We start from the raw sequence: 25,668 nt of genomic DNA on the forward strand, positions 1-25,668 counted from the left end.
CAGCCAAGGTTGAGAACCACTGTGCTAGTGGGCCAGATCATTATAAACATCTGAATAGCACAACATACCTAAGTATAGTTGCTGATCAAGTTCATCCTATCATGTTGATGGGGTATCCCAATGGAGATGGCTTCTTCCAACAAGACAATGCGCCATGCCACGGTGCTCGTATTGTGCAGGAGTGGTTTCAAGAACATGAGGGAGACTTTACCTTGCTTAGGTGGCCCCCACAATCACCAGATCTCAATCCAATTGAGCATTTGTGGGACGAAGTTAAAAGAGCCATCAGGCAGCTGGTTCCACAACCATCAAATCTCACAGAACTGGACAGTGCTATTCATCAGGCATGGTGTCAGTATCCTCTCATCACCTTTCAACATCTCGTGGAGTCAATGCCAAGAAGAATCGCGCAGTATTGAAGGCAAAAGGTGGCCCAATGAAGTACTGATGGGGTGGTCATAATAATCTGGCCACTCAGTGTGTGTGTGTGTGTGTGTGTGTGTGTGTAAAGAGTAATTAACTCAGCCCTGCCTGGTGTGGCTCAGTTGGTTGAGCATCGTCCCATGCACCAAAGGGTCACCAGTTCAATTCCCAGTCAGGGCACATGCCCAGGTTACAGGTAAAATTCCTGGTAGGGGTTGCATATGGATGCAACTGATGGATATTTCTCTCTCACATGGGTTTCTCTCTCTCCCTCTAGCTTCCTCTCTCTCTCTCAAATCAATAAGAAAAAGCATTTAAAAAATAGTAATTAGCTCTTTCTCCTCCATCGAGGTGTGTGCATTTGATTCTCCTTTGCCATGTCTTCCCAAAAGACTTTCAGAACCAAGAGATTCCTGGCCAAGAAACAAAAGCAGAATTTGCCCATTCCCCCAATGAATTAGGATGAAAACTGGTAATAAAACCAGGTACAACTTGAAGAGGAGACATTGGAGAACCAAACTGGGCCTGTGAGGAATCACACATGAGAGATGGCGCTTATATTTTTGCTGTATCCAGGTTGCCTGCATCTTTAAATGATTGAAAAGGTCACTAGTGTCTAGTCTAGACCAGTGGTCAGCAAACCGTGGCTCACGAGCCACATGCGGCTCTTTGGCCTCTTGAGTATGGCTCTTCCACAAAATACCAGCACTTCCACAAAATATCGACTTTTGCGCATGGGCCACGAAGTTTCAATCGCACTGTACGTGCGTGCCCGCATGTGGTATTTTGTGGAAGAGCCACACTCAAGGGGCCAAAGAGCCGCATGTGGCTCGCGAGCCGCAGTTTGCCAACCACGGGTCTAGACAGTTGGGCATTTTAATTGGAAAATTATTAGACTCATGATTTTGCTCTGTTGACTTTTTTTTCTGCAGTAGTAGGTTGGTTCAGTAATGTGTGAGACATTTTAAACTGGAAAAAAAAAAAATAGTAATTAGTCCTGGCTGGTTTGGCTCAATGGATAGAGCGTCGGCCTGCAGACTGAAGGGTCCCAGGTTCGATTCCAGTAAAGGGCATGAATCTTGGTTTCAGGCACATCCCCAGTAGGGGGTGTGCAGGAGGCAGCTGATCGATGTTTCTAACTCTCTATCCCTCTCCCTCTGTAAAACATCAATAAAATATATTTTAAAAATTATTTTTAAAAATAGTAATTGACTCAGTTTACAGACAGTATAAAGAAAAAAAAATAATGTTTGAACTGGTTCTTGAAGGAAGAAGAGTTCACCAGATAGAGAAGGTAGGAAAGGGTATTCATTAAAGACCTTTTATCTTGAAAAATGGGAAGAATTTAGACATTCAGAAATGGGGGGAAATCTAGAACTGCATCAACAAAGGTAGAGAATTTAAAAGAAAGCATGAAGTAAAATAGTTTTTGTGTTGCACCAGCACTGCCAAGGGTGAACCTGAGGAGGGGTGGTGAAGGATTAAAGAAAAGACAGACAAGAGAATACAGCTGGGGCTCGGTGGATCTCCCATGCCTGGATGAGGACACAAAAGACCCAGCCTGTAACCCGATGCTTTATTTTATAGTCTGATTAAAAACAAGGTTAGATTAACATGTATACAAATGTTCTTGTTTTGGCAACACTTGCTGCACCTCCTACAGTTCATTAGCTACTTGGGAAAGAATTAAGGAGGGCTACAAGGTCAGGCTTAATTATGCTAGGAGAGTTCTGCCATCCAGGCTGAAACTTGTTTGTGGCCCTGCCACAGGTCAGCCTGAAGCTTGACCCTAGAGCCGCTCCCTACAAGTTTTTACTATAGTAAAAATAAGTGAATTTGATCCATTTTTTGATGGTATTAAAGACAATGGAGTGTCCTGGCTGGTTTGGCTCAGTGGATAGAGCACTGGCCTGAGGACTGAAGGGTCCCGGGTTCGATTCCAGTCAAGGGCATGTACCTTGGTTGTGGTCACATCCCCAGTTGGGGTTGTGCAGGAGGCAGCTGATCAATGTTTCTCTCTCATCGATGTTTCTAACTCTCTATCCCTCTCCCTTCTTCTCTGTAAAAAATCAATAAAATATATTTTTTAAAAAAAGACAATGGGGAAAACTATCTCTTCAAACTAGGACATGATAAGGTTAGAACTTTGAATTAAGAGGATTAATCTAGTTTTGTACAGGATAGATTGGACAAGGGAGCAAGGAGGGCAATTAGAAGACCATTAAAATAGCTTGGTAAGAGATAATGAGATCATGTAGAAAATGGCAGGAGGAATGGAAGGCAGAGGACAAGTGGAAGAAGTTTTGTAGACATAGCTGTATAATTATTGGCAACCTGAGTGTTTGAGAGTGACCCTTAACAGAAAGAGACATATAAGGTTTGGGGAAGTGAAAAATTCAGTTTGGATACACTAATTTTGAGATTCGTCAAGGGAGTAACTTCCACAGACTGGTATAAACAATAAGATTGGACAAGTGGTTAAGGAGAAATGGGAAGTGAGAAAGTAGAGACAGCAAATGTGACTACTTTTTGTGTGAACTTTGGTGATGAAGGAAAAGTGTGTAAGGAAAGAGGTTGAGGGTTTTTATTGTATGATGAACTGGGGAGGCTAAGCTTGTTTGTAAGTTGAAAGAGAAAATGAAGAACAGACCAAACACTGAAGGTGAAAGAAGAGATAAATGATGGAGCAAAGGGCAGTGCCCTCAGTGGTCCTGGGTCTGTATTTTGCTTCAATAGTGTTTGGACAGAACAGATCCAAGGACACCCTTTCGTCCAGTCTTTGACCACTCTCCTGCATCTTATCTAGTCACCACCTTCAGGAACACCTCCAGGACCAGCCAACTGGTTTTTTTTTTCTACCTTAACTCCTATTGCTGAACCACCATGAGCTCCCAAATTTGTCAGAATTATTCCACCCAGGTGGAGGCTGCGGTCAACAACCTGGCCAACCTGCATCTGCGGGCCTCCTACACCTACCCCTCTGAGCTACTATTTCGACCTGATGATGTGGCTGTTGAGGGCATGGACCACTTCCGTGAGTTGGCAAGTTGGTGGAGAAGAACATGAGGGTGCTGAGCATCTCTTAGATCTTCAGTCGAACGCTCTCCCAACTGAGCTATTTCGGCGATGCCTCTGAGCATCTCTTAAAGTTGCAAAACCAGTGTGGTGGCCGCATTCTCTTCTAGGATGTGTTGAAGCCTTCCCAAGATGAGTGGAGCAAAACTCAGGATGCCATGGAAGCCGCCCTGGCCTTGGAGAATAACCTGAACCAGGCCCTTTTGGAGCTGCATGCCCTGGGTTCTACCATCACAGACCCTCATCTCTGTGACTTCCTGGAGAACCATTTCCTGGATCAGTGGTGAAACTCATCAAGAAGATGGGCGACCACCTGACGAACATCCACAGGCTGGCTGGCTCTCAGGCTGGGCTGGGTGAGTATCTCTTTGAAAGGCTCCCTCTCAAGCATGACTAGGAGCCTTTGGAGCCCAGAGGCCTTTCAGAGGCCCCTCTGCATTTCCCTGGTGTCTCTGGCTTTTACTAGTACCTGAGCCTCTTCCCGAAACTACTAGTCATTCTTTTAACCACCCTGGAGCCCTCGCCCATGCATTGGACCAAATGAAACAATAAAGCTTTTTGCAGGGGGAAAAAATGGTGGAGCAAGGTCATGGTATCAGAGTATTAGTGGAGGGAAAGATATAAAATACTGCCTGATACAACTGAAAACTTCCAGACGTAATAGATAAAGAACCTCAGATTCTACTTCAGATGATCTCAGTTTTTTATTTCAGTCCCTTTGCAATTAAATCACATCCTCACTGGCTTGTAATATGGCCTACTTGGTAAAAGAGACACTTTGGCTAAAGTAAAGTGGAAGTTGTGTAATTGCTTTCCCTAGGGTTCTGCTTGCAGAGAGCTGCTTGTTCAACTACTTCAGATTTGATATCACAGGACTCTGTGGCTGGCTTTTAAAGTAGCTCTTCAATTTGGATAGATGTTGATTTTCAAAACTTTCCCAACTCAAGACATTTTAAAAGTCACGAGTGAAACAATATAGCCTCTAGTAGAGAAGCCAGGTCTTTGAGCATGGCCTCACCTGTGACTCCAGGTTTGGCTCCATTTCCTTAAAAAATAAAACTTTACTTTCTTGGCTGCAAACTCCTGTTCACATTCGATTGGCTTTGATGCATGCAGGTGAACGAACCCCTGTAGTTCAGAAAAATAAGCAGATGAAATTTTTTTTTAATAATAAAGTCTATAGGAGAAAACCTTTTTGACCTCAGAATAGGCAAAATTTTCTTAAACAGGATACAAAAAAACACTAACCATGAAAGGGGGGAAATGTGATCAATTGGGACTATTAAACAATTATAAATTTTTGTTCACCAAAAGACACCAATAAACAGTGAAAAGACAAGACACAGAGTGAAAGAAGATATTGTCAATGTGTAAATAAAAAAGATGCATACCCAGAATATATAAAAAATTTCTGCAAATCAGTTAAAAAAAAAAAGCCCAATCAACAGGCATTTCAAGAAAGAGACTATCCAAAGGACATTATCCAATAATCATTTTAAAGGATGTTCAGGTTCTTTAGTCATCAAGGAAATGTACATTAAAACCACAACAAGCCCTAGTCAGTGATAGGCAAACCGTGGCTCTCGAGCCACATGCGGCTTTTTGGCCCCTTGAGTGTGGCTCTTCCACAAAATACCGACTTCTGCGCATGTGCCACAAAGTTTCAATCGCACTGTACGTGCGCGCCCGCATGTGGTATTTTGTGGAAGAGTCACACTCAAGGGGTCAAAGAGCCGCATGTGGCTCGCGAGCTGCGGTTTGCCGACCATGGCCCTAGCTGGTTTGGCTCAGTGGATAGAGCATCTGCCTGCAGACTGTTCGACTCTGGTCAAGGGCACGTGCCCGGGTTGCAGGCTCAATCCCCAGTAGGGGGCATACAGGAGGTAACCGATCAGTGATTCTCATCATTGATGTTTCTATCTCTCCCTCTCTGAAATCAATAAAAATATATTTTTTTAAAAATATACATTTTTTTAAAAACCCACAACAAGGCATCATTTTGGCTATCAAAATGGCTAAAATGAAAAGAACAGAAAATGTGTTGGCAGGGGTTTGGAGTAACTAATCTCATACACAGCTTGTGGGAGTATTAGTTCAACCTCACTAAAAGGCAGTTCAGTAACAGGTATAAAAAAGCTCGGGATTTCCCATGCCATTTTCAGGAATATCACTTCTGAAAATTTATTTTAAGGTGTCTATCATGGATGTGCAGTAATATTTATGCTACAAATGTAGAGTATATATTTTTATACTCAGTGCTTTTTATAATATTGTTAAATCAGAAATGTAAATATCCAATGTACTCTTAAATAAATTAGGGGATTATAAAATAATATTTTACAGTAAAATAAAAAACAATTATTTTTAAGATATATCTTTTTTCTATCAGACAATTAATAGTAATTAAAGCTGGGGGATGGGTACATGGGTCTTCATTGTACTACCCAACTTTTTTGGGTATTTGAGAAAGTATCTTTTGTGACACCTTCATGGACTCAATATTTTATATAGCTTATTCTTTATTAAAATGTGAATCCATATCTTTCATCATAACTGACGCTTCATGCTCAGAATCTCTAAAAGACTTGGCTCAATACTCAAAGTCTCTAGAAGACTCACTTTAAAGCTGTGTAGCAAATGCAAGCCTCTGCTAATTTAACATGGAGTGTTTACGCCAGATTATTCCAGAAAGCACTGTGTACCCTAAATACCCACTTAAAATCTAAGCCTGTGGGAGTTTTCAATTTGTATTTTATTTTTTTAAATATATTTTATTGATTTTTTACAGAGAGGATGGGAGAGAGATAGAGAGTCAGAAACATCGATGAGAGAGAAACATCGATCAGCCGTCTCCTGCACATCCCCCACTGGGGATGTGCCCGTAACCCAGGTACATGCCCTTGACCGGAATCGAACCTGGGACCTTTCAGTCCGCAGGCCGACGGTCTATCCACTGAGCCAAACCGGTTTCGGCAAGAGAGTTTTCAATTTTTAAAAGATTAATAGTTTTTGGTTGATAGTTCTGACCTGCAGCAGAAAAAGTGTTTCAAAACTAGACACAGAAACTCTTTGTTTGCCCCCTTTTTCCTTTCTTCATGTAAATAAAAATATTCCTTAAATTGACGAGCTGTTTATTTAACAGTTATCTGTGATTAAACTGTCACTCTCTGAAGCACTTGTTTGAAATACAGTCTTTCTAAGCTAATTGTCTCTTGTGTTTCAGTCAGTAGTCTCTCTTACTTGCTTGTACTTACTTGCTGATGACTGTTCTACCACTAACTAATATAAATTGTCTACTTTAATTTGAATGAGAATTTCCTTTTTCACCTTGAATCTTTGAATTTAAGAGAGACTAAGTCACATTTCATTTTTGAGCCCTAAACCCATATTTCTAATTTCTTTAAATATTTAACTCCATTTGGAGGTCTCCTGGTCACTTGAAATCCTCAGTTCAATACTGAGTCCTCTTCTTTCTTCCCCCAACCTGATTCTCTTCTAGTGTCCCCATGGTAGTGAATGACCGCAGCATCCACCCAATGGCTCAAGTCAGAGTCCAGCAGCAGCCTTTTCCTGTCCCCCTTTACCTGTCCACGTTTTTTCATACCCACCTTTAAACTATTCTCTCCCACAGCAGGAAGAGTTATCTTTATAAAAGTAAATCGAATCCTGTCATCCCTTTGCTTAAAATCCTCAAGAGGCTTTTCATGGCTTTTAGGGTAAAAGCAAAACCCTAAATCTTATGTATGGTCACAGTCCCAAATGATCTGGCTCCCAACCATCTCTCCAGCTACCCTCAGCTCCTATGAGTTCCCCCTAAATGCTCTACACCTCCTTCCTACTTCAGGGACTTCAGGTATGATGTTTCTTTCTCCCCAAACTCCACTGCACTCCTAATTAATTCCCATTAGTCATCTAGGATTAAGCAGCAGTGAATAGCTGGGATGGGGCAGGGGCGGGGGGGGGGGCGTCTTAGGGATGGGGTGGGTGAAGAAAGTGAGTCTTTGCAGGAGACTAAGAAGGAACTGTCCACGAAGTGGAAGAGGTAGCAAGAGAATGTGAACTCGCAGAAAGCAAAAGAGGAGAGTCACAGCAGATGCCAGAGAAAGGCTAAGAGAGACAAGGACTGGAACGTCTCCACTAGACCTTGCATTTAGGAGGTCCCTGGTGGCCTCAGCCACAAGAGTTACCCCTAAAAGAGGTGAGAAGAGACCCTAAATTTAGACATTCTTTTAATAAACTTGGCTGTGAATGGAAGAAGGGTGAGAGGATGGTAAAATGGGGATGTGGAATGAAAAAAGTTTGTGTGTGTTTGTGCTGAACCAGAGAGCCATTGGCAGATCCAGTCTGTGTATAGAAGGGTGCTGGAGCCCAAGTGGGTTGGAAGGGCAGGCTTGAAGTTGCTTTTTCATAGCACTTTACCAAAAAAATTTGATAAAAATGTTAACTGACCCCATTCAAGGATGGGGGGTGCTGATGGAGTAAATTAAAGGTGTTAAACCCTCCTCAACTTTCCCTCCAGGATGCTAGCCACCTTTGCATCAGGTACCATGTTTACTGAGCACCTAATATATGCCAGGTATTAATTAAATCTTTTGTATCATAAATGTGATTTCTTTCATATACAAGATAATATGAAAGTCTTGTGTTTATATTGAAACATAAATTGGAATAATAAAAATCATCTATATAATCTACTAATGGTATTATGCACATTTATCCTAAATGTTGACCTATTTCATATAGTCCAATGTGTGGTGTGGTGGTGGGGGGAATGTACTTACGCAATTTTTAAAATATATTTTATTGATTTTTTACAAAGAGGAAGGGAAAGGGATAGAGAGTTAGAAACATTGATGAGAGAGAAACATCGATCAGCTGCCTCCTGCACACTCCCCGCTGGGGACGTGCCCGCAACCAAGGTACATGCCCTTGACAGGAATTGAACCGGGGACCCTTGAGTCCGCAGGCCGACGCTCTATCCACTGAGCCAAACCGGTTAGGGCACTTACGCATTTTTTATCCCAAATGATCACACTACCAGACACAGGCATATAAATAGGCTCATCCATTCAATTTTTATCCATGAATATACTACACAAAGAGAGACAGTCATTCTATTACATTCTGAAATACGCTCTCTTCTCTGTAGAGGTACTGTGTAATCACCGAGGTACTTACCCACTTCCAGACTATATGACCCACTGAGAGGAGGCACATTCATACTCTGCCTACCTATCTGTATGTGTAATATACTCACACCTCTGAAATAAAACTACAATAGAATAGCTGGCCATCAAAGAAACATCCATTGGAATAGCACCTCGCTCTCACACATGTCTACCACAGAAAGGACCGTTAACAATGGCTTAGACTAGGCAGATTATAGAATGAGATGCTGATGGGCTTCGAATTTTAAAATACTTCAGAGATAAGACTATAAACTCCCCAGTAATTGCATAAAGAATCTAGTTAAACTTTCAAAAATCTTTCTCAAGATTTCTTACAGACAGCTATTTTAAAAATAAACTCAAGAGTGAAGAGAATGTTTTCTCATGACCAGGTGAAGTAACATTTCTTCAGGTCTCATCCATGACCACCAGCATCAGAGTCACCATGGACATCTTAAAATGCAAATTGGTGGCTACGCCGGAAGACGCCGGGCTCAGAGGCCGAGGGACCGGAGAGCTCGCCCCAGTGCAGCGTAGCCCCGCCCCGCCCTCCGCCCCGCGCACCCGCGCCGGCGCGGCCCGGCCTGGGGAGGAGCCCGGCGGCAGCAGTGCGCGCGCGCGGCCCCGCCCTCCGTGGCGTCAGAGGCGAGACGCGTCGCAGCGCAGTGCAAACTGGGAAAGGGGGATGAGCTGGGCTGGCTTCGTCGGGATGGCGAAGGCTGTTTGCTCCTGAGGTTGGTGGGCGATGGGCCTCGGGCGAGGAGGCCGGCGGTAGTGAAGCGCGCCTGGCGCCAAGGTGAGTGCGGGTCTGGGTCCTGGCCTTTGTTCCCCGCCAGCCGTCCGCGGGGAACCCCCCTTCCCTTCCTCCGGCTGCTGGTCACCCGGGAGACGAGCCCTGACGGCGGAGGGGGTGGGACCCCCCGAACTTAGAATGGGCTTTCGGAGGAAGGGCGCAACCTCGACTTTCCCCCGCTGCCGGCCGACGGCTGCCCGGCGAGTTTGGTGTGGATTCCGGCTCTCCGGTCCTACAAGGTGGCCTTGACCATTCCTCCCCCTTAGTGTACACTCAGACCCGAATTTGATAGACGGCCTCTCGCTTCCGTTTTCTCCGTTTTTGCGAACGAGCTACAATCCCCGACCTGACTGTAACCCCTCAAGGTGTTTCGCCATCCCTCCCCGGTCCCAAACGTGCTTTTAGCGAAGTCCGAGTATGACTTTAAAGAACCTCTAAGCTCATCAGAGTTAAAACTGTGACTTACCTCAAAGAAAAGCTTTTCTTTCTTAAAATGTGGCCTCCCCTAGCGTCGTGGGACAAGTGAATTTCACCTCCACTCCACCTTGGAAATTCTCAGAAACCTGAATCGCAGTGATGTTCATTTATGCATAAAACTGCAGACCACTCTTCTGGGTTTATTTTGTGCCGCCGGTTCATTCTGTGACCTTGAGGCAGGTCGCTTAATCACTAACAAAATGTTTACCTGAAGACAGGTGTTGCAGAGCCAAAGGGATTTAATATTTGTTAAGAGCTCAGAGAATTTAAGATGAAAGGGATTCCGCACTAATGGATGTTACTCTTTCTGAATCTGCGAGCATCCTTAGTTTGTAGAGTTTCTGTTGCAGCACTTGAAATTGTGAAGTGATTACTTGTTAAGGATGTGTTCCTCTTCTAGGTTTGCTCTGTGGCTTTGCTGTGTAAGCAGATTTTGCATTTCAACAGATTTTTTTTTTTTTTAAGTCGTTGAATGTCTTTCATGATGGATTCAGATAGTTTCTTATGACTCCATAGCACTTGGACCAGTTTATGTGAAAGGTGATGTAGATTGTGCTTTGTCTTCATCATATTGCTATGATTGCCTTAAATGTGCATTTCCTTTTGACACATTAGATGCATCTTTAAAATTAGATAGTAAGGACCTTATAATTGTAAACAGCAACAACCTGTCTTTAATGACATAAATATGCATTAATTGCACTTAGGTATGTATTGTATTTTTTGAGAAACAATGCATAAAAAAAAACTGACAATAATATTTTAAACCTGTCTTTCTAGCTTTGATTTTTTATATATATTTGCTTGAAATTTATCATTATGGTCATTTGTTTATTAATGTGAACATAATGGAAAGAACAAGAAAGACATTTGTGAAGTATGACAGTTGGAAAATAAGTCCAGCACATTCAATTTTTTTTCCATAAAATTTCCAGCATTATATATATAAGTTGTCCCAAGAAAATGTATACAAACACTTTGAATAATTATAAAGGCATTGCTTATTAAAATACATTTCATTTTTCAAAATTGAGCTATCAGCTGTTAAAGTGTATACTTTTTTGGGGACACTGTACACGCACGCGCACACACACACACACACACACACACACACACACACACGACCCCGTGCACGAATTTGTGCACCTTGAAAGGAACTGTTGGTCGAAAGGCTATGGTGGGGACAGGGGTGGGTCTTAGCCCATCCTCCATGTCCCCACCCAGCCCCTCCTGCCATGGCTCTCCCCCTCCCTCCCACCCCAGCCCCTGTCTACTGGCAGCCCTGCTCCCGCTGCCTTCACTCCCATGCGCTGATGGCACATGGCCCTGCTCACACCTGCTGACAGCACGGAGCTATTGAGGCTGGCACCAGCAGCAAATGCAAGCGGGCCTGGCACCATCAGCCAGTGTGAGCAGCGGCTGCTGGCCCTGATCGCCCCTCAGGAGCAGGGGGAGGTGGAGAAGCCCTGAGGGGCGATCAGGCCAGCAGCCACTGCTTACACCAGCTGCCAGCACCAAGTGATCAGGGCCGGCACCAAGCGCCGGCAGCAGGTGCAAGCGTTGGGTGGGACTGTGGAGCACAGGAGCAAAGAATTTTTAGTAACCACCAGAGGCTTGCCCTGATGACAGCGACTGGTGCCCCGACTTGGTCTGGCGCCCAGCCCCGCTCACCTGCTCCACCATCCTGCCGCAGCTGACACCTGCCATGTTCTGCGCTCTGCTGCCTGCTGCTGATGCCCGCCGTGTTCCGCATACGCCCCCTGGTGGTCAGCGCACATCATAGCTACCGGTTGTTCGTTTGTTCCGCCGTTCGATCTATTTGCACAAGAGGGTTTTATATATATATATATATATATTTCTCTTAACACATTTCGTACCGCTCAGGAGTTTTCTCGTGTTTCGTGCGCCATCTGTTAAGGACCGCTCACAAGTGTTCTCGTTTTTCACACCCATGGAAAAAGGAGCAAATCTAGATACTTATGTAAATTTTGTTTGGTCCCTCTTCATAGAGGAAAATGCTTTACGCAGTACCATACGTTGAAAAAGTACTAAGAACTTTAATTGTTTAATTGTTTGTTTTTGTAAATAAAAATGTTATAATTATTGAAAAACAACACCTAAAGTGCATTATGATGATTTAAATAACGTGCAGTTTGCCCAAAAACGTGCGGTCCCTAGCATATGTCTTAGAGATTTCTATGTGGTATGCAATGTGTTAAGTAAAAAAATTTTTGTGTGTAATTATTTTGTTAGAAAAGCAAGCAACAAGTTATAGACTGCCTCAAAAAAACACTTAGGACAGTGAAACAAGGACGGGTGTAGAAGAAGCAACAGGAGGGCCTGGGCTGGGTTGCTTTGTCTCACTGGGAAGTCAGAGAAAAGGGGGCCTTGGAGACATGTTCAGGGGGTTGGACTGGGATGAGCTGCCACTGCCCATTGCTCCCCTGGTTCTAGCATTATATTTTATTATCCTATCTAATAAAAGAGAAACATGGTAATTAGTGTACGACCGCTACCCTTCCCATTGGCTAATCAGGGCGATATGCAAATTAACTGCCAGCCAAGATGGCGGTCGGCAGCCAGGCAGCTGGAAGCTAACATGAGGCTTGCTTGCTTCAGTGACGGAGGACTCCAACGTTCCCCGCCTACCGCTGCTGGCCTCTGAGCTGCAACTCTAAGCAACTATGTTACAAATATAGAAGCTAAACAAAACCCTAGAAACCTGCTTTAGTTGCCGGGCTTCAGCCAGCAGGATCGCAACATTGTTTCAAATACAGAAGGTAAACAAAGGCCAGAAACCTGCTTTCAGCAGCCGAGGCCTAAGAGCTGGAGCCTCAGACCTAAAGCTGGCCCAGAATTTTAAAAAAAAGAAAAAAAGGAGCGGTTGGGAGCTTCAGTCACCCGCCAGCCTGAAAACAGCCCTCAGCCCCTCACCCAGACTGGCCAGGCACCCCAGTGGGGACCCCCACCCTCAAGGGTGTGTGACCAGCTGCAAACAGCCATCATCCCCTCACCCAGGCTGGCCAGGCACCCCAGTGGGGACCCCTACCCTGATCCAGGACACCCTTCAGGGCAAACCAGCCAGCCCCCACCCGTGCACCAGGCCTCTATCCTATATAGTAAAAGGGTAATATGCCTCCCAACACCGGGATCAGCGGAGCCGCGAGGCCTCCCGGCACCAGGATCAGCGTGACAGGGGGCAGCGCCCAAACTCCCTGATCGCCCTGCGGCTCTGTGTGTGACAGGGTGCGGTTCCTCAACCCCCCCCCTCCCCCCCCCACCGCACGGGCCCTGCTCTGTGTGTGACGGGATAGAGCCATAACCTTCCCATCGGCCCTGCCCTGAGTGTGGCAGTGGCGGTGCCCCAACCCCCTGATCTGCCCTGCTCTGTGTGTGACAGGGGGTGGTGCCCCAACTCCCCTATCGGCCCTACTCTATGAGTGACAGGGGGAAGCTCCCCAACCCCCTGATGGGCCCTGCTCTGTGCGTGACAGGGGGGAGCTCCCCAACCCCCTGATCGACCCTGCTCTGTGCATGACAGGGTCCGGAGCCCCAACACCCCTGATTGGCCCTGCTCTGTGCGTGACGGGGTGGCGCCGCAACCTCCCCATCGACCCTGCCTTGAGTGTGACAGGGGGTGGTGCCCCAACCCCCTAATCAGCCCTACCCTGAGTGTGACTGAGGGTGGCATTGCAACCTTCCGATCCGCTCTGCTCTGTGCATGATAGGGGCGGTGCCCCAACTCCCCAATCGGCCCTGCTCTGAGCCCAACCAGGGGCTGCACCTAGGGATTGGGTCTGCCCTCTGCCACCCGGGAGCAGGCCTAAGCCAGCAGGGCGTTATCTCCCTAGGGGTCCCAGACTGTGAGAGGGCACAGGCCTGGCTGAGGGACCCCCCCTTCTCCCTAGTGCACAAATTTTTGGGCACCGGGCCTCTAGTAAATTTTTATAAATGAAAATACTTATTTTGGTGGATGTGAAAGGAAAATACTAGTAATGTCCATTAAATATGAGTTGCTAATCCTATATAATCCTATATAATAAAGCGGTAATATGCAAATTGAGCATCACACCCTCACACAAGATGGCCGCCCCCATGTGGCCACAAGATGGCCAACAGTGGAGGATAGTTGTGGGCGATCAGGTAAGCAGGGGAGGGAGGGCAGTTGGAGGAGACCAGGCCTGCGGAGAAGGGCAGTTAGGGGCAACCAGGCCAGCAGGGAAGGACAGTTGGGGGCGACCAGGACTGCAGGGGAGGGCAGTTAGGGGTGACCAGGACTGCAGGGGAGGGCAGTTAGGGGCAACCAGGTGGGCAGGGGGGGACAGTTGGGGGCGACCATGCCTGCAGGAGAGGGCGGTTAGGGGCTACCAGGCCTGCAAGGGAGGGTAGTTGGGGGCATCCAGGCCGGTAGGGGAGGGCAGTTGGGGGCAACCAGACCGGCAGGGGAGGTCACTTGGGGGGGGGTACCAGGCTGGCAGGGGAGGGCAGTTAGGGGCAAATAAGCCGGCAGGGGAGGGCAGTTAGGGGTGACGGGCACGGCAGGGGAGGGCAGTTGGGTGTGATTGGGCCAGCTGGGTAGGGCGGTTGGGGGCGATTGGGCCAGCAGGCGAGGGCAGTTGGGGGTGATCGGGCTGGCAGGGGAGCGGTTAGGGGCAATCAAGCAGGCAGGCAGGCAGGCAGGCGAGTAGTTGGGAGCCAGCAGTCCCAGATTGTGAGAAGGATTTCTGTCGGTCGTCAGACATCCCCCGAGGGGTCCCAGATTGGAGAGGGTGCAGGCTGGCCTGAGGGACACCCCCCCCCCCAGTGCATGAATTTTATGCACCAGGCCTCTAGTATTACAAATAAGAAAGACTTATTAGTTCTTCAAATCTTGGTTATTGTTCCAGTTACCTATTGCTCTATAACAAATTGTTTTAACACAAAATGGCGTAAGACTACAATTTATTTTCCCCTGTTTCTCTGGACTGACTGGACTCAGCTGGTTGGTTCTTGCTTGGGGTTTCATGCACTTGTAATCGTGCATGAAATCTCCACTGGGCTGGACATCCAAAATAGTTCATTTGCATAAATGACAGTTAATGTTGGCTGGGAGTTAGCTGGAGATGCCAACTGGAGTGCCTGCATGTAGACTCTTCATGTGGCTCAGATTTCTCATGATTATGGAGGCTGAGTTCCAAGAGCAAATGATTGAAGAGACAGGAAGTAAAAGCTGTCTCTTAAAGCCTGAAGGCAGAAATTGGTACAGCATTACTTCCAACATTCTCTATTGGTCAGAGCAGTCAGAGCCCTCCTCCCATTGGATGATAGATCCCTATCTTTTGAAGGAAAGAATGTCAAAGAATTTGTGGATTGGAAGAAGTGCCCCCTGCCCCAAGCTACAATAGAATTTCCCATTTCTTTTGACTCTCCAGGGACTGGAGTCACATATTAGTATATAGTGTAACAATTAATTGTTGGCTTAATATTTAATGAGTATTGGTTTGGTTTTGGTAATTAGACTAAGTTAGATATTTGTGATCAGAAGGCAGATGGTGGTACTCTCTTTATCCCCTAGAGCAGCGGTTCTCAACGTGTGGGTCGCGATCCCTTTGGGGGTTGAACGACCCTTTCACAGGGGTTGCCTAAGACCATCGGAAAACACATATATAATTACATATTGTTTTTGTGATTAATCACTATGCTTTAATTATGTTCAATTTGTGACAATGAAATTGAGGGTCACCACAACATGAGGGAACTGTATTAAAGGGTCGCGGCATTGGGAAGGTTGAGAACCACTGCCCTAGAGCAATGTTACTCAAACAAGCCAGTCTCTGTAACAGGCTTGCAGCTAATCACTGCACTGCTTTCTTCATAGAGAAAGTCACTACTATGAAAAGTTCAGTGTGTTTAATTGATTTACATCTGTCATAAGCTTTGTATTTTATCACAGACTTAACAAAAAGTTTCCCAACCTGCACTAGCCTATGGACCACACTTAGGGTAGCATTGCTTTGTGGAACTTTCATACTTTTCAGTGTGACCTATTGTATTAAGAAATACATTTTATTTTTAAAAAAATTATTGATTTGAGAGAGAAAAAGAGCAATTTGTTTCATTTATGTATGTATTGATTGATTTTTTTAAAATATATTTTTATTAATTTCAGAGAGGAAGGGAGAGGAGAGAGAGACAGACAGACAGACATCAATGATGAGATAGAGTCATTGATCGGCTGCCTCCTGCATGCCCCACACTGAGGATTGAGCCCACAACCTGGGCATGTGCCCTGACTGAGAATAGAACCGTGACCTCCTGGTTCATAAGTTGATGCTCAACAACTGAGCCACGCCAGCTGGACCATTGATTGATTCTTGTATGTGTCCTGACCTGAGATCAAATCCACAAACTTGGCGCACTGGGACAGTGCTGTGACCAACTAAACTACCTGGCCACAACCAAGAAATGCATTTTACATTTCAACTCAGTGCTCTATATAAGCATACATACATGCACATAACCAAAAATAAAGTTTCATGAAATAGTTCTTTACTGTGTGTAACATGCTCTCACATTTTCTCTTCAGTTTTATATTTTTAAAAGCTGGTTGTGACCGAAATGGATTTTAAAAACACTGCTCTCATTTAGTACAGTGCTGGACACATAGTAGATACTCAGAAAATAACCAGAAATTTTAGCAGTGACATTTCTTGAAAAGGTTGGGCCTTCTTAATACTTTAGAATTGCTTTAAAAAAATAGGTTATTTCATCAATATTCACGGTATGTGTGGCATTTTAACTAGAATGAGTATAAAATGGATTATATGAAATTTAAGACAGTCAGAACATATAATGGATACTCGTGCTGTTGACGGGCAACGGTGAGGTGAGATGATGGGTGGCAAGGAAGACAAACTTTGCTTTCCTTCCAGCGTTGCCAGGGATCTCCACAGTGTCTGGCGTTAAACCCTAGTGGAGATATCAAGACCAGTTTAAATGACCACAAACCTCAGTCTTCACATTTGTAGTCTTAACTCTGTGGTTCAAGTCATCTAATCTCTACTCTTTCTCTTTGGAAGGACCAGAAGGATGTCAAAAAGAGATGGATATATGTGCCTTCCATTTTCTCCCCACTTGTTAACTCATTTTCAGCACTGCCTGGGTTTTACTTTTGGAGCATTGCTATTTAACAAAAGCTGGAGTTCTTAATCTTTTTTTAAAAAATATTTTTATTGATTTCAGTGAGTAAGGGAAAGGGGGAGAAGAGAGAGAAACATCAATGATGAGAGAGAATCATTGATCAGCTGCCTCCTACATGCTCCACACTGGGGATTGAGCCCGCAATCTGGGCATGTGCCCTTGACTGGAATCAAACCCAGGACCCTCAGGGCACAGGCCAGTGCTCTAACCCACTGAGCACACTGGCCAGGGCTATGCTGTATTTTTTAATACCAATCACCTTTTTTTAAAAAAATCCTCACCGAAGGATATGTTTTTACTGATTTTAGAGAGAAACATTAATGTGAGAGAGAAACATCGATCAGTTGCCTCCCATATGTACCCTGGCCAGCGGGTTGAACCCACAACCTAGGTATGTGCCCTGACTGGGAATAGAACCTACAACCTTTTTGGTAAATGGGACGATGTTCCAACTAACTGACCCACCCACCCGGGGCAACACCAGGCATCTTATTTGACAATATACCTTATACTAGAGGTCCTCTTGAAATCCGGGACCCCTCGGGGGATGTCGGACTGCCAGTTTCGACCCAATCCCTACAGGCCAGGCTGAGGGACCCCACCAGTGGATGAATCTGTGCACCGGGCTTCTAGTATGCATATAAGATCTTTGGTTAATCTCTTCTCCCTCCTCTCCTCTTCCCTTTTGAGATTCATCAGTCTGTTTCATGTTTCCATGCCTGTGTGTCAGTGCACGTCATAGCTACTGTTCAAATGGTGGTTTAGGCTTTTACTAGTATATATATAGACTAGAGGCCCGGTGCACAAATTAGTGCACGGGTAGGGTCCTGGTGGCCACCGCCCCCCCCCCCCCCCATGGGAGCCAATCTGGTGCAGGGAGGGGAGGTTGGCCGGCCAGGCCTGCCCTCGATCAGGGGAGGTGGCGGTGCAGGGGGGGGGAGGGGGTTGGCCGGAGGAAGGGGCAGTGGGCGGTTGGCCGGCAGCAGTGGGCATCATAGCAACCAGTGGTTCCAGCATTCCGGTCACTTGGCTTTTTTATATACATACATATATATGTGTGTGTGTGTATGTATATATGTATGTGTGTGTATATATATATAGATACACACACACACACATATATTTAATTTTATGAATGAAAGTAGAAACAAATGTAGTTCTTTGGTGACTACTTATTTCAGCTGTTCTCAAGAATCAAATAAGGACAGAAAAGGTAACTTTTAAAAAGTGCAATCTTTCTCATAGAAACCCTCACTAAAAACTTAGATGTCATCATAATCCTATTCCTGTACTTTGCCTCATGTGTCTAGTCATTTGCCAAGTCTTGTCATTCTACCTTTGCAGTTCCTGTCATTCTACCTTTGCAGTGTCTGTTGTATCTGCCTCCTTTATTCCATCTCTGTTGCCCTAGTTCTGACCTTCATCATCTTTCCTTAAGATCATTCTGATAGGTAACCAGAGTGTTCCTTTTCCCAGTCTTTTAAAGCCTTTGTACTGTTGTCAATTTGGATCACATAACTCAATTGTTAGAACCCTGCTATGGCTCTGTTACTTTTAGAAAATAAAATAATAAATGCTTTATTGTGACATTCAAGGCCTTCCATTTTCTGTTCCTAGACTATTTTTTTTAGGTTTAGTTTAGATTCTTGTTCATTCTCTGTACTCACTAGTTCCTAAAGATGTTCTTTACTTTTTTTTACTTTTCCTCATACTGTTCTTAATCTCTGTCAAAAATCTTCTCCCACCAAGATTCACATAAGTGTTATCTCTTTCCATGATGCCTCCCAGGATCCCACTTACTTAGCCATACTTAATCTTTCTTCTTAATTTTCCCATTGTACATTACTTGTATCTCTTTATAGTTTGACATCATACTATATTGTATTACCATTGCTTACAATTTTCTGTCACATTGGTTTTTTAAACTTTGTGAGGAAGCAGATCACATCTGATCTTTGAGTTCCTAAAAACACAGCAGAATATCTGTGAATGATAAAATACAGCAAAATACTGTTCAATGTAGTTTGTTTTTAAACTTTATACAAATGGTGCCATGTAATATGTATTTTATTTAACTTTGAAATAGCTAATGTTTTATGATTTTAAGTTGCCTAGGTAGCATAGATAGTTTTAATATTCTTTGTCTTTTAAAGATCCAAACTTTAAAGGTAATCATGAGAAACAGATTCAACTGAGAACATATTTTAGACCTTCATTTTAGAAGGTTCAAATCAATAGCTTTCTTTTCCTAGCCAGGAAGCCTAATTGTCATGATCAATAGACTCCACCCGACTTTTTTTTTTTTTTAATCCTCACCTGAGGATATGCTTATTGATTTTAGAGAGAGGGAAAGGGCGAGAGAGACATCAATCGCTACCTCCCTTATGTGCCCCGACCAGGGATCAAACCCACAACCTTTCAATATAGTGATGATGCTTCACCCAACTGAGCCACATTGGCCAGGGCTCTATCTGACTTTTTGAACATACCGGTGCATTCTGTGGTTAGAGCAGTAGTAGTTATGACCCAGATAGAGAATGGAATTGGAAAAAAGATACTATCAGACTGATACTTGGTTACTCTGCTTAACTCTGGCTTTAGTTTTTATCTTAGTACACTTAGTAATGTCACTAATAAAAAAATGATTGTTGCTTTTGGGAATTACATTTCAAGAGATGGCCTGTGTCAGGGGAGCAAATGTTGCCTTCTGTGGTTGAGTAAGCTGAGCTAGTTGGGAGCAAAAAAGTCAGGGATAACTCTTGTTACTGGTCTCTTCTTACTGTCTTCTGGACCTCATTAATAGTTAAGCTCCAATGTCCCCTGCCCTCTGCCACAGTGATGTCTGTTATGGTACCACTAAGACCTCATGTTTCCTTGAGCACCTTCCTGAAAAGTTAGTTGTTTTTTTTTTAATCCTCACCCAAGGATATTTGTCCATTGATTTTTAGAGAGAATGGAAGGGAGAGGGAGAGACAAAGAGAGAGAAACATCAATGTGAGAGAGACACATCAATTGGTTGCCTCCTGCTCCTGCCCCGACCAGAGCCAGGGATGAAGCCTGCAACCAAGGTACATGCCCTTGACCAGAATTGAGCATGGGACCCTTCAGTCCTTGGGCTGACTCTATCCACTGAGCCAAACCAGCCAAGATAAAAAGCTAGTAGTTTCTTGATCTTTCTTTCTCTTAGTCAAAAGTATTATTCCTCAACTGCTACTTCTTATGTTTCAGAAATCATGTTTTAAAATACCATTCCATCCAATTCCATCATTCTCTCTTTTTTTTGCCAATTTTTAAAAAGTTATCTACAACCTACTTCCATTTCTTCATTCCTCAGTGTTCGTGCTCTTGCTTCCACTCACACCCCTGTACAGAAGCTGTACTCCACAAGGTTTTACACACACACACACACACACACACACACACACACACACACTCTGAGTGGCCAGATTATTATGACCACCTGATGTTTGTTGGCAAATTAGCTATAATTTCGCGCTGAAGTTGCTAGAGGGCCAGACCATTATAAATAGGGAAGCAGGTTGTTTACCACAACAGTAGAAGTGATTTTTTTCTGAAGATATGGGTAAACAACGTGATTTAACAGCCTTGAAACATGGGATATATTTGAACATGAGTGGCCAGATTATTATGACCACCCCATCAGTACTTCGTTGGGCCACCATTTGCCTTCAATACTGTGCGATTCTTCTTGTCATTGACTCCACGAGATGTTGAAAGGTGATGTGAGGAATCTGACACCATGCCTGATGAATAGCACTGTCCAGTTCTGTGAGATTTGATGGTTGTGGCTGCCTGATGGCTCTTTTGACTTTGTCCCACAAATGCTCAATTGGATTGAGATCTGGTGATTGTGGGGGCCACCTAAGCAAGGTAAAGTCTCCCTCATGTTCTTGAAACCACTCCTGCACAATACGAGCACCGTGGCATGGCGCATTGTCTTGTTGGAAGAAGCCATCTTCATTGGAATACCCCATCAACATGACAGGATGAACTTGATCAGCAACGATACTTAGGTATGTTGTGCTATTCAGACGTTGTTCCACATGAATTAAAGGGCTAAAATCATGCCAGGAAAACGTGCCCCAAACCATAACACTGCCCCCACCAGCTTGAAGGGTTGTACTCATGCATATGGGGTGCATGCTTTCATGCTGTTTCCGCCAAATTCTCACTCTGCCATCTGCATGATGCAAGTGGAAACGTGATTCATCGGACCACATGATTTTTTTCCAATGCTCGACTTCCAATCCTTGTATTCCTGTGCGAATTGGAGACATTTTATCTTGGTAACTGCAGACAGAATAGGCCTTCGGTTTCCATATCCCATACGATGCAGTGTGTACGGCTAATTTGCCTACAAATGTCAGATGGTCATAATAATCTGGCCACTCATGTTCAAATATATCCCACGTTCAAAGGTTGTTAAATCACGTTGTTTACCCATATCTTCAGAAAAAAATCACTTCTGGTGTTGTGGTAAACAACCTGCTTCCCTATTTATAATGGTCTGGCCTCTAGCAACTTCAGCGCGAAATTATAGCTAATTTGCCAACAAACATCAGGTGGTCATAATAATCTGGCCACTCATTGTGTGAGTGTGATTGTGTGTGTGTGTTTGTGTGTGTGTGTGTGTGTGTGTGTGTGTATATTAGGCTCTTCCAATATTCCAAATATTTTCTTAAATCAGTATTTAACAAACACATATTTTGTGTTTGTTTCACCTATAACATTTTTTAAAAATATATTTTTATTGATTTTTAGAGAGAAACATCAATGTTTATATACAGTTGCATATTTTTATTCATACTTGCATTGTTATGCTCATAACTTTTCTTTAAAATTTTTTTATAAAATACTAGAGGCCTGGTGCACGAAATTCGTGCATGGGGTGGGGGGAGTCCCTCAGCCCAGCCTGCACCCTCTCCAGTCTGAGACCTCTGGAGGATGTCCGGCTGCCTGTTTAGGCCCGATCCCACTAAACGGGCAATCAGACATCCCTCTCACAATCCAAGACTGCTGGCTCCCAACCACTCGCCTGCCTGCCTGCCTGCCTGCCTGATTGCCCCTAACCGCTTCTGCCTGCCAGCCTGATCAACCCCTAACCACTCCCCTGCCAGCCCGATCAACGCCTAACTGCTCCCCTGCCAGTCCGATTGCTCCTAACTGCCCTCCCCTGCAGGGCCGATCACCCACAACTGCCCTCCCCTGCAGGTCTGGTCCCCCCCAACTGCCCTCCCCTGCTGGCCATCTTGTGTCCACATGGGGGCTGCCATCTTATGTGTTGGAGTGATGATCAATTTGCATATTACCTCTTTATTATATAGGATGTTAAGTACATCACATAATTCTTTTATATGCTATAAAGCATGATAATAAAATGATCACCTGTCAATGTACCACCCAACTTGAGAAATAAAATCTTCCTGATACTGCTGATATTCCTTGTGTATGCCTCTGATTATATCTTCTGCCTTCTCAGAAGTAGAATTTGATTATCATTTCCTGTTTTTCTTTATAGGTTTACCTCATTTATATGAACAATATACTGTTCAAGGTAGTTTGTTTTTATGCTTTATACAAATGGTGTCATGTAATATGTATTCCATTTTATTTTAAAGTGTCTATTCATTTTTCAAAATATGTTTTTATTCATTTTGAGAGAGGAAAGGAGAGGAAGAGACATCATCAATCGGCTGCCTCCTACACACCTCCTGGTGGGGATCGAGTCCACAACCTGGACATGTGCCCTGACCAGGAATTGAACCCACAACCTCCTGGTGCATAGGTCAATACTCAACCAGTGAGCCCCACCAGTTTTGCATGTATTCTTTTTGTATTCAGCATTAGGAGGATAGGCAGGAGGTGAGGAAATGGTGTGTGTGGGAAGGTAGGGTATGTTCTCTGGCTAAACTGTTCATCATGGGAGGTCAGGGACCATCCTATATAATCCTATGTAATAAAAGCCTAATATGCAAATCAACCGAACAGCAGAACAACTGGTGGAACAACCAGTCACTGTGATGCGCACTAACCACCAGGATGCTCAACACAGGAGCTGCCCCCAGCCTTGTGGCCCCAGGCCCGCCAAGGCGGGTGCCTGCAGCGGCCCCCCAATCGCCCCACTGGTTGCCCCACAGAGGAAGGTGACCCGCAGTGGGGATGGGGCCAGCTGGCGAGCGGGATGGTGCTGAGCTCATTGTTTTTAAATTCATAGATCTGATGCTACTAATTAAAGTGTTTGCTTAAAAGTGTTTGTAGATACATAGAGCAAATTTAAATGGAAAAAATAGAGAATCATAAAAATGTGACTTTAGAGAAAGATATAGCTAGGTTTGCTAAATCAGTGGATTAATGGCACAGGGTTAGAAGGGATGAGTATCAAGAAATCAGAAAATATTACTATTTAATGTAAATGTGACTAGAATCAAAGTAGATTGGGCTGCTTTTGGAGTTTCACGTAGGTGAACAGAAGCTGTTTCTCCCTACTGTTGTGCTTTACTCAGCTTTTTAGAATTAGATGTTCATTGATGTCCATTCATCTAATAATAGTGAACTGATAGAATGAAGAGCATTAAAACAGTGGAAATAAGTGGTTAAAAAAAAAAAAAAAAGTCGTGCCCTGACTGGTTTGGCTCAGTGGATGGAGCGTCGGCCTGCTGACTGAAGGGTCCCAGGTTCGATTCCGGTTGAGGGCATGTACCTTGGTTGCAGGCACATCCCTAGTGGGAGGTGTGCAGGAGGCGGCTGATCGGTGTTTCTCTCTCATTGATGTTTCTAACTCTCTATCCCTCTCCCTTCCTCTCTGTAAAAAGTCAATAAAATATTTTTTTAAAAAGTCATAATGTTTTAATGTTGCCCTATCCAGTTTGGCTCAGTGGATAGACTGTTGGCCTGTGAACTAAAGGGTCCCGGGTTCAATTCCGTCCAAGGGCACATGCCTGGGTTGCAGGCTCGATCTCCAGTAGAGGGCATGCAGGAGGTAGCCGATCAATGATTCTCTCTCATCATTGATGTTCTATCTCTCCCTTCCTCTCTGAAATCAATAAAGACTATATTTTAAAAATAAATAAGTAAATGTATTAAAGTTGTTATTTATTCAACTTGTAATTAGTTCCTCACAGCTAAAGATCTTGCATACATTTAATTGGGTTACTGAAGTTTTCATTTGGTGACACGATCTTGCCAAGACTCCCCATTTGGTGTGCTCCCCTGATCTGCCCCATCTACATGCATCCCTGCACATGTACATACACACACCACTTAATTGGTATATACCTAGCCTATTGTTTTTATTTTGTTTACAATCTCCTCCATCTTCCTAGTCATAATTTACCAAAGCAAATGAGGAAATGAAGAATGTCATGAAACATCAATGAGCTTTGCAGAGTAAACCAAAGTACTTAGGTATATTCTGCCAGAAACATGTTCATGTGTCCTTAGCTCCATATAAAGTGGCCTTGCCTGCCTGTCCCCCGCCCTCCTCACTTGTTTCCTTTTATAAATAGACTAGAGGCCCAATGTACGAAATTCGTGTAAGAGTAGGCCTTCTTGAGACACAGCTGATTCTCACAGCCAGTTGGCCTGGAGGTCAAATCCCCCTAGTATTAACTACAGCAGTCAAGGCTTAACTACAACAAGACTGCGCACAAAGACCACTAGGGGGTGCACCAAGAAAGCATAAAAAATGCGGAGACAAAGAAACAGGACAAAACTGTCAGTGGAGGATATTAAGTTCAGAACCACACTTTTAAGGTCTCTCAAGAACTGTCTAGAAGCCGCCGATGAACTCATTGAGATCTACAAGAAATCTAATGAGACCCTCAATGTTGTGATAAAGAACCAACTAGAAATTAAGCATACACAGACTGAAATAAAGAATATTATACAGACTCCCAACAGCAGACCAGAGGAGCGCAAGAATCAAGTCAAAGATTCGAAATGCGAAGAAGCAAAAAACACCCAACTGGAAAAGCAAAATGAAAAAAGAATCCGAAAATACGAAGATAGTGTAAGGAGCCTCTGGGACAGCTTCAAGCGTACCAACATCAGAATTATAGGGGTGCCAGAAGATGAGAGAGAGCAAGATATTGAAAACCTATTTGAAGAAATAATGACAGAAAACTTCCCCTTCCTGGTGAAAGAAATAGACTTACAACTCCAGGAAGCGCAGAGAACCCCAAACAAAAGGAATCCAAAGAGGATCACACCAAGACACATCATAATTAAAATGCCAAGAGCAAAAGACAAAGAGAGAATCTTAAAAGCAGCAAGAGAAAAGACAGTCAGTTACCTACAAGGGAATACCCATACGACTGTCAGCTGATTTCTCAACAGACACTTTGCAGGCCAGAAGGGAGTGGCAAGAAATATTCAAAGTGATGAATGCCAAGAACCTACAACCAAGATTACTTTATCCAGCAAAGCTATCATTCAGAATTGAAGGTCAGATAAAGAGCTTCACAGATAAGGAAAAGCTAAAGGAGTTCATCACCACCAAACCAGTATTATATGAAATGCTGAAAGGTATCATTT

At 44.2% G+C, this 25,668-nt stretch overlaps 1 protein-coding gene and 2 pseudogenes across 6 annotated transcripts in view; all 3 read left to right on the forward strand.

Annotated features, from left to right (window-relative positions):
- The first annotated feature begins 800 nt into the window (after positions 1 to 800).
- Positions 801 to 954, forward strand: LOC118664547 (annotated as a pseudogene).
- Positions 955 to 3,306: 2,352 nt separating this feature from the next.
- On the forward strand, positions 3,307 to 3,895 carry LOC118664553 (annotated as a pseudogene).
- A 5,415-nt stretch (positions 3,896 to 9,310) lies between these two features.
- Positions 9,311 to 25,668, forward strand: part of USP8 (ubiquitin specific peptidase 8) — a 69,127-nt gene continuing 52,769 nt past the window's right edge. For all 6 annotated transcript variants that reach the window (XR_004966335.1, XM_036301218.1, XM_036301224.1 and 3 more), the window contains exon 1: positions 9,311 to 9,462. The gene's annotated coding sequence lies outside the window, so the exon portion shown is untranslated. The remainder of the gene's footprint in view (positions 9,463 to 25,668) is intronic.

Source organism: Myotis myotis, unplaced genomic scaffold (genome assembly GCF_014108235.1).
Source record: "Myotis myotis isolate mMyoMyo1 unplaced genomic scaffold, mMyoMyo1.p scaffold_m19_p_1, whole genome shotgun sequence".
Classification (NCBI taxonomy): Eukaryota; Metazoa; Chordata; class Mammalia; order Chiroptera; family Vespertilionidae; genus Myotis; species Myotis myotis.